We start from the raw sequence: 9,845 nt of genomic DNA, 5'->3' as shown, positions 1-9,845 counted from the left end.
GGCTGGCTGATGTGAACTCTCACTCCGCCGAGGAAATATCCCAGAGCCTTTGTGTGCCAAGCTGTGACGGCCCATCTATCACTACGGCCACAAATACACATTACACTCCCATTACAGACCATCACAGCGGCAACTGCAATAATCTTGCAGAAAAGCAAAGCATAAAAGAGCTGCATTTAATATTGCAAATTCACGGGAGTTTACTTTGGAGGTTACACAGTGAGACAGCAGAATGGTGCCTGAGGGTAATGTATCCACATAAATGGCCTCTGGTTGTATTTCAAGTTTCTTATTTTAGCTTTGTGTCAGGAGTCCCCCAATTAATAAAGTATAAAGGAAACTGGAAAAGGAACTTTAAGAAAAAACAACAGCAAACTTTCTAGAGAAATATGTTATGTGTGAATGCACGTCTCACTAAAAACGATGTTGGACAAATGTGTGTGTGTATGTTTGGTAATTTATTTCTTTTTTCTATTATGAATTTGCAGCCATGATTCTTTGCTCCATACTGTGTGATTTCTCTTAACTTTGACTTTGACGCAGTGAGGGGAAGCAGGTGCAATTCAAGCTGTCAGGTTTGAGATACTGAGAGAGGAAATAGCACACTGTCTTGTCCCCATTTGACACGAGTGTGCGTGTGTGTGTGTGTGTGTGCGTGTGTGCGTGTGTGTGCGTGTGTGTGTGTGCGTGTGTGTGTGTGTGAGCATGCGGGCATTATCCAAGCTTGAAGCTTATCTTTCAGATAAACTGAAAACGACTGGAAACACCCTTTGCAAAGAGGCCTTTCACTTCAGCTTTCGGCAGAGTTTCTGTTTGGCCGCTGCCAATATTCAACACTGCACATGGCCAATACTCACACACTCATGCAGCCATATTCCACACTGTGACTTTGCTTTAGTAGAAAAACATTATTGTTCAAGTCAAGCATATAACCAGTTTTTAGAAAATTAGTAGTATAAGTAGTTTAGTATAAGTAGTAGTGTAATACCATGAAATCGAAGTCAACAAATAAGTAAAAACATAAACATGAATATGAAACATAAATGAGTTAATAAGAGGAAATAGAGAAAATGTCATCTTATAGACCTTACCTGTTTGTCTGTCTAGCGCTGACGTGCCACTGAGATACAACGGCAGGCAACTTCAACACAGGTCACGCTGACGCAATGCATTTTGGGAACTAAAACCTTGATGTTTGTCTTCGTCTACTTCTCTCCCCCCCCTCCCTCTCTCTCTCTCTCACTCTGTCTCTCTCTATCTCTCTCATAATAGCACCTTCTGCTTGGCAACGGCCATACCACAAATGCGGTCAGGTTTACAGCGAACCATCACTGCGCAACATCAAATCACCATGACAACCACTCCTTATCTCATTTGCATCTTCTGCTTGCATTATCCCTGTACGCCAAATATGGTCACCTCAATATGTTCCCCGCCCCTTTCTACATCTCTGTTTGTAACTTCCTCTTTCCCTCCATTGTCGCAACTGTGTGTGTGTGTGTGTGTGTGTGTGTGTGTGTGTGTGTGTGTGTGTGTGTGTGTGTGCGCGGCTATGAATGTGTACAAAGAGGAAGTCGCCATGACATATGACCAGTTTGCAGCCTCAGAGATAAGCAGCGCAACAGCTTGTTAAACAGGAAGTAGTGTGTGTGTGCGCGTGTGCGCGTGTGAGGGAGGCTGCCGTTTAGTGACTAAAAAGGAAGGTCAATGAGGTTATCAAAACACGGCTGCCAGGTAGATGGTCGCTGGTTTTCACTTACCTCATCAGTTGTTCTCCGGCGAGGGCAGTAGTCTTGGGCCTCCTCCTTTTCCTCTGCACTCCGGAGTATCGGAGGAATGACAAGACAGGTCCCTGGAGCCCACACACACAGCAACACTCAGCAGCACTCAGCACCTGTCTCTGCCTGCCAGCTGGGAGAGAGACATGGTCAATCACACAGGACAGGACAGCAAAGGCTAAAGATCAAAAAAGAGAGGGCAGCAGACAACAAGCATTATCTCATCAGATAGAAACTTACCGAGTGGATTGCAGTTATGTGGCGAATCACATCACACGTTACATGTAATTGCTCCTGGGTCGGGATATCTGTCAACCATCATTCTTTATTTTTACTATGTAGAACGTGCGATGCATTGATGTATTTGCCATAAACAGAAACCAAAGCTTGTTCTAGTTTTGTATTGCGATAGTGTTTTTCAAATTTAAACCTGCATTGCATAAAAATTGATTTTAACATTGAATTACATCATCAAAATATGATTTTTGCTGCAGTTAAGGCACTCTTCTCTCAACTATACTTACAATACCCCATTTAATAGGGACATGAACTTCGAAATGTAAGTGTAAATGGTGTACAATATGAAAAAGCAGGAGGACATCAATATAGTTCTACTGTGTTGGTGACCATGAATAAATGGTATTGATTGCACAGTTTCTATTTTCTGCTGCACATTTTGATCAGATATAATGTAGTGACTGAATCCGAAAACTAATGAGGAACTGATCTACTCGTCGTCAAATTGCCTCACGTCACATCACCTATAACATCACGAACATTATCAGTAGATGCGGCCTCTGGTCTACGACCGTCGTCGGTCCTTCTGTCCGTCCATCTGACACTTACCCGTACGGTGTTTGGGGCAAGCTTTGAGGAGACATCACAGGGCCTGGACACCAGACGGCCTCCCCTCCTCTGGGTTGCTGGGGCTCATGGGGGAATCAAAACAGGCCTAATTTAGCCTCCTCGCCTTCACTCGCTGCCAGGAACCAGAGTGAGACTCCTTCCCTTTTTAGGGCTCCACGATCTCCGCAGTCTGCAAGTGGCACTACTGCATTCCTGGTTACACTAAGAAGCTGGGAAAAGAGGGACAGAGACGGACAGAGAGAGAGTCTTGAAAGCACAAGTGTTAAATGGACGCATCATTTCAATTATAATCTAGGTCAAAAGGTCATAATTAGGTCCAGGTATTCTAGTTTACCAAAGACTTACTTCTGGATTTGACTCACACAGTAAGCTGAGTTAACCTGGCAGGTTGTACAGGTTTCCAACCAAGATATCTTTATACCACTGATAAACACTTTCAGCAGATACACAGACAGCTTGGTGCAGTAAATGAGTCAGGCATGGCTGTTCAGTGCTCACTGTCACAACAGCTTGCCATAATATCACACCATTAATTAGCTGTGAAGAGAAGCCTAATCAGGGAGGGTTAACTCACGCTATCCACTCAGCCAGGCCGACACTGTGTCATGTTATCTTTAATAACCCTGGCCTGTACTGAAGCTAGACGTGGTCTGCCTGTATCGCCACGCCATCGTTATCTGGCTGCTTTTCATGAAAGAGAAAGAGAGAGAGAAAGAGAAAGAGAGAGGGGAGGGGAGGGGGGAGTCAGTATGATTGTTACTTTTCTCTGATGTTGTCTACGTGGAGGTCAAACATTACTTTCTATTATTTACTGAAATAGTCATTTTTTAAAAGCTAATCAAATGAAATAGGAGGGTTTGCATTGCTGGAAAATTAACTTACACTGTCTACAGTCCTGATGTCTGCCCTCTTAAAACACTTACACATACAGATTAAAGTTATTTCATCAAGGCAAGACAGCCCCGCAACCATGCCTGTCCCCATTCATTAACCATGGCAGCCCATGTATTTACAATAAATGGATTAGGTGAAGATTAGTCATTGGGCCGCTGCTTCCCATCCCAGTACATCCCAAACTAGAGATGATGATGACTATACGTGTAATATATAAGACACTGATCACATAAGCCATGGTATGGAATATACAATAGGATTATCCATGGTGGGGTTCTAAAGTCCCATCTTTTGCTCTCATCTCCACCCCCCAAAGGGAACAGACAAACCAGGCCTGCCATTTTACTGAAAGTGCAAGGGCATACTCATACTGGTATAATCCCATTAGTCTATTCATGGTCGTTGTAGGACCACCCGGCATAATGAAGCGATAAAGGCCACTAGGGTAATATCCATTAGTAACAGCTTTCAAAAAGAGAATTCTTAATATGAACAGTAACATACAGTTTTTATTCCGTTACCCTTCTTTCAGGCTGTGCAAATTACAACTTCCACTGACACTCTTTCCAGTGCTATCTCTGCTTTTTAATCAACCCCCTTTACCAGCAATTATGATGATTTCCATTTTCAAACTCGTGTCAAAGCTCAAAGCATTTAGAGCCTCACATCTACAAAGTATGATGCAATCCATTGGAAATGTTTGATTTATCTGTAATGGTGAGGGGGGTTTCACCACCCATCCTTAATGGGAACAATGAGCTCACAAACTGTCAACAACCCATCCTGCAATGATTTATGTATCATATAACATCAATAAAATATGAAATTACAGTCCTATGACTGTGCTGAAGTTGAACAGGCCTTGTCAGGTCCTTCAGACTACAGCTTATCTATCTAAAACATAGTTTAGCGACCATTTAGTGAATTGTATGATGGTCACAATCTAACAACAGATGAGGTGATGGGTCATTTCAGTCTACTTTGTGTCGGCCTTATCCAAGTGTCCATTTTAAGATGAAGAAAAAACATATTTAAAAATCAAGTCAAGGATTTAGTTGGGCTTGGGAGTTATTTTGGTTGTTACATAGGTACTGGGACTGTAAGTGAAGGAGTGATGGAAATGGGTACAAGTAACGAACATTGCTCTTCACCAAAACCATTTTCTATAGCAAAGACCCTCCACTTAGTAACCTAGCAACCACTATACTCAACATGCCACCTAGTGCAATGCTTAAACTAGCTAAGCTGAGCACCAGACATAATTATATCTCTCGTCAGCCAATCACAGAAGGCCCTGAGCCATAAATAACAGACTGCTCCCCTACAGAGCACCAGTCTGTGCTGAAAAGTCAACAAACACTTTCTCCAGTAGCAGCTCTTGCTCACTATTGGATTTGTCTTGCTCCTAGGAAGACAAACAGAGCGGGCGAGAGACAGATGAAGGCACAGTGGATGATAAAGAGTAAGCGAGCGAGAGGAGGAGGAGGTGGAGAAGAAAAACTAATGTAGCCTATGATTACTGAGTCATAATGGAGGCTGCTGGATGGGATTGTGGGTATGAACTATGTCATTAAAGACGCTGCCGAGTGGTTGGAAACCCTACAGGTCTCTATTTGAAACACTGGCATGCTGTATGACACACACATTGGACTGGGAAAGTTCTTACATATTGCTTTTTCCCTTTTCAGTGAATACTACACAAATACTAGTGATAAAAATATGGTTCTCCTTCCCCTCTTTTAAAGACGAGGGCTCCACCTTCTATCTTAATTACCTCTTGAGTGTTTTTGCCAGGCTGCTACCACAGCACTCTGTAAAACAGCTTAGTCTCAAGGGCCTTATATTTAGATTTTATGAGCAATATTGAATTCCAACCCGAGATATTTTCATGAGGGTGATTTAAGGTGTCACTCCGATGGGGCAGCAAACTTATGACCGCAATTACGATCTGATCACATCACATGTCGCAAAGAGGTACGTACACAAGTTCCCTCCGGGTGATGAGTGATGAGATTTGAAACGCACCTCCGCTTTGAACATTACTACCATGGTACAAAGTAACACTTCTTTCACTTAAGGGATTTGGGAATCTATCCAAGCTGTTAACATCACATTGTCTCAGTTTTTGCGGTGACAAGTCACAATGGACTTTTATCACACAATGACCAAGCAGATATAAAAGACTGATGCTAATTTCTTTCTGTAAGCTTCGTCTGACAAAAACTGTGGGTTTTTTTCTTCGATGTAAACAGTATTGATGGAAGCGCCATTAGACACCTTTGGCAAGTATCTCATAATTGAAGCCAATGTGAGCTAAGCTGTATTTTTCTTGGCTTCCCAGGCTATTCCTATTATTTAGCACCTCTCATAGAGGGGAGAGGACACTTTTGAGACATCAGTGAGATGTGCCTAATGAGTCACAATTCTGTCCCTGTCTTGTCTGGTATAACATTTTCATAGGGGCTCGTTTTATACCAAGAATTTCTATTGTTGACCTTTACGCGAATACATCAGCCAGTCATGTCATGCTTTGTGGTAAAATGATTGAAGTCCCTCGCCTTTGTTGGAAGCACAAGTATTGCATACTTGTCATTTTTATGATTTTTTTGTCATGAAAATACCAAGATTGGCACGTATTTAACAGCAACATAATCCTCACTCTTTCAGCCTTTGTCTCAGCTATGATTCAGCACTGGTGATTATAAGTTATAATGTTGCATTTTGGATCTTCTGTGACGATAATTACAGTTGGTGGACTTAAAAATAAATTATTGACTGGTGCTATCATTATCTCATAGATAATTGCTCAGGATAACCTACAAACACGAACTGAAACATGTCTTTCATCTCTGCTCGTAAAAGTGAAGGATTAACTGAGGCCTGATGATGTGAGGAGTGTCTCAGTGATGCTAGAGACAGAACAGACTGACCCTCTCTCGGCTCCCAGGACATTTTCTTCAAGCACGTCTATTGGGATTCTGGTAGCCTACATTCCTTGCTTCAAGGTCGGCAGCGGAGGCAAATTAAATTACTTGTCCTGTTTTGTGGTGTTGGCGTCGGGTCAAAAGTAAAAAAAAAAACGAAACAAAAAAAAGATGAGTGCGAGATTTTGAAGGGAGCTCAGCATTGTGTCCTTACCCTCTTGGTGTCATATTTGCAAAGCAACACGATACGACGATAAGAGCTTAAAACAAAATGAAATGCGTTAAATTCTGCTTCTGTATGCAAAATGAATTACCTGTCCTCCGCTTAATGTGCTGTCCTTTGGGTTTACCTTGTTGCTGACTGGGGTACGTCACGTGGTTTAGACTTGCTTGCTGGTTCCTCCTTGACGCTACAGCACGTTTGGCCGACTGACACAGTGTACAGAATGCGCCATCTACTGGCCGTCTTCGGTATGACGTTGAAAATAAAGTGCATTTGCCCATACTTTTTTCACTCTATCACTTCAGTATGAACTTCCTTTTGATTAGCTACTGTCATCATGGTTGTCATTGATTCTCATGCTACCACATTTCTTGGTCAGTTTCACATCAGCACACGCACACGCACACGCACGCACACGCACGCACACACACACACACACACACACACACTCAACAAGACGTTTCCTTTTTTCTCAGTCACCAGATATTGTTTGTCCTGTAGTCTGTCAATGCTCCAACTTAGCTGTCACTAACATTTCTGTAGGACTTTATCTTCCTCGCTTGCTGGGTGGCTGTTATCAGCAGATTTACAGCTTACACACAACAGTATAGAATTGGGGTGGGGGTGGGGTGAGACTCAGAGTATGTAGTGGAGTGTCAAAACACAGAACTGAAAGAGTCATACTAGACTTCCTTTGGTTGGCTCAGACATGTGTCTCACTTATACAATAAATGGGGCAAAACTATTTGGAGTTTACACATAAATAGTAATATGCTGATTATAAAAACATGTAATATAATTATCTGTTCATTTCTGGTTGAAGTAATTGATTTTTGCTCCAGATTTGTAATTATTAATAACAATAATAATAACAAATTATAATTCAATTCAATTCAATTCAATTCAATTCAATTCAATTCAATTCAATTCAATTCAATTCAATTCAATTCAATGCAACTTCAACTCCAACAAGGAAAAAGAGGAGAGAGTGAGTAGGGGAGAGAAAGAGACGTTACGAGAGACTTAACGCTAATAGTAATATAAGTATGACAAATGACATTAATAGGTGTAGAATGCATGGGTTTCAAGCAGGACGGGGTCTTAGAGGGAGCCAAGGAAGGACAGAAGTTGGCAGATTGGCATTTATCACACTACTGCACAGTGTACACTAGAGAGCAGCAGAGCAGCACTAACAGACACTCATGGGCTCCAGCTGTACTCTTCTGCAAGTTAGTACATTCCTACTGTTACTGCCATGTAGTAAACATTACATGCATACACATTCATCAACTGGATTCATCTTCACTGAGTTACTAGTTTTGAGTGTTGGAGGTGGGGAGTGGAGGAGGGAGACAGGTTATATTATAATTACGTTTGGCCATTGTAAACAACTTATAAATAAAGGTTTGTGCATCTTAATCCCATTGAGAATTGGTGTGAGTTCATTTGAGAAGCAGCTCATCCTATTACCTTGACGCAGGCAATGTCACTGGCTACGCCTCTCCAAGTGCCTATTGTTGCTTTATGTTGACAGAGCAGATGAATATTTAACAGGAGAAGAGAAAGTGGTAGGCATCATATCACGTGGAAAAGAAAATAACACTCCCCTTCACGTGACTTGACTATCAATAGTGTGGTGACAGACTTTACTGTTAACTTTCGATTGGTTCCCTTCTTCTTTGCTCGTATTCTTTAATTTGTTCAGACAGAGTGGTGAGCTGTGAAGCCAAAACAAGACATCTGTGCGGCTTGGGACTGTTAGCTGGTCAGACGGGGTCTTGTCAGAGGTTGGGTTCCTATGAGACAGACGAGGACAAGGTGGTATATATAAGTATATGCAGTCAGCTCCATGGACAGTGAACAGAAGCTTATCCAGTTGATCAGAGTGATGTGTTCGGAAATCAGGAAACTGGAGCTGGAGAATATGGGCCTGAGGAGGAGAGCTGGAGCTAATCTACGAAAGAATGCAACGGTCCCAACCTTGGCACCCAAATGCACAAGTAGGCTTTTATCATTTTCTTATGTATAAATACATAAATGCCTTTGATAATCGATTTTGACTGTAACTTTATTTGGTATAATATTCATAGAAATATTCTCTCCTTCTTTGCTCTTATATCTTCCTCCTTTCTGGCTGGTTTAGAGAGCATCATCATGACAGTGAGAAGATATTCAGTGTTCCAGCCTTGGGTTAGAGATCAGAATGTGCAGTTGGACAAGAGTCAGCGATGGAATAAAGAGAGAATCTCCTCTAAAAACAACACGGCGGAACTGGACGACAGCAAACATGATAGTTTGCATAGGCATATCTGACGTGTGTGTGTGTGTGTGGATATGTTTTCGAATTGAAACTCACAGATTCATTGGCACATGGACCAAAATGGTTAATTAATAAAAGATATAATAACATTTTTCAGCAAATAGTATAGTTGTATACTATGTATGCAAAATAGTATTTAATCGTAATCTTCAAGCTTTAGTTGAGGCACTTACTGATAAATAAGAAGTAACATAACGTTTGATTGATATGACCTGGAATCCAGAATAAAAATATGATTCTAATATTTTATAAAAGAAATTGTGTTATCTGTTTAATTCATCCCACCCCAACCTGGATGTATCCAGAAATTATTTTCATTTGGGAACATGGCTGCAGGAACTTGCTTCCATTCAGCCATAAGGGGCTTCGGGAGGTAGTGTACTCATGAAGGGTGATAAGGCCTTGGCCCACAGTTGGCATTTGATGGTTTAATGGGATTGAGGTCAGGGCTGTGTGCAGGTCAGTCAAATCCCTTCACACTAAACATGGCAAACCATTATCAAGCAAACAAAAAACAAAACAAGCTCCTGCAGCTTCTTCTGCCTTGGCAAAAGAAACAAACAAACCAACATGCTTGTCCTATAACCCTGTTTACCTTCACCTACACCTGATGTTATCCTACAGAGCCTCCTATTTCTTCCAATGATTTCATAATACATATTTATATGTTGCAGCATAAACATTTGCCTTCAAAAGTAAAGTACACTCAACACGCCTGATTTCTGAAGTGAAACACCAACGAATTAATCCACATGTCCACACATTTCTGGCCAAAATAGACCAACCTGTGGAATGAACCTGTCACGTTTGTGCCTATCCTATCGCGAGAGTTCGGCGTT

At 41.6% G+C, this 9,845-nt stretch overlaps 1 protein-coding gene across 2 annotated transcripts in view; it reads right to left on the bottom strand.

The window, feature by feature from the left end:
• The window catches only part of mbnl1 (muscleblind-like splicing regulator 1), a 41,320-nt gene extending 39,537 nt beyond the window's left edge, over positions 1-1,783 (bottom strand). Inside the window, exon 1 of one of the 2 annotated variants that reach the window (XM_076144503.1) lies at positions 1,761-1,783. The gene's annotated coding sequence lies outside the window, so the exon portion shown is untranslated. Of the gene's footprint in view, positions 1-1,091; positions 1,278-1,760 lie in introns of those variants that run through there. The other variant, XM_076144501.1, reaches the window with a different exon arrangement.
• Positions 1,784-9,845: the final 8,062 nt, after the last annotated feature.

The sequence above is a fragment of the Genypterus blacodes genome, unplaced genomic scaffold (assembly GCF_046128005.1).
Source record: "Genypterus blacodes isolate CSIRO-AG114 ecotype Tasmania unplaced genomic scaffold, CSIRO-AGI_Gbla_v1 ptg000029l_1, whole genome shotgun sequence".
NCBI lineage: Eukaryota > Metazoa > Chordata > Actinopteri > Ophidiiformes > Ophidiidae > Genypterus > Genypterus blacodes.
The sequence above is the reverse complement of the archived record's forward strand: the minus strand, read 5'-3'. Positions and strand labels throughout refer to the sequence as shown.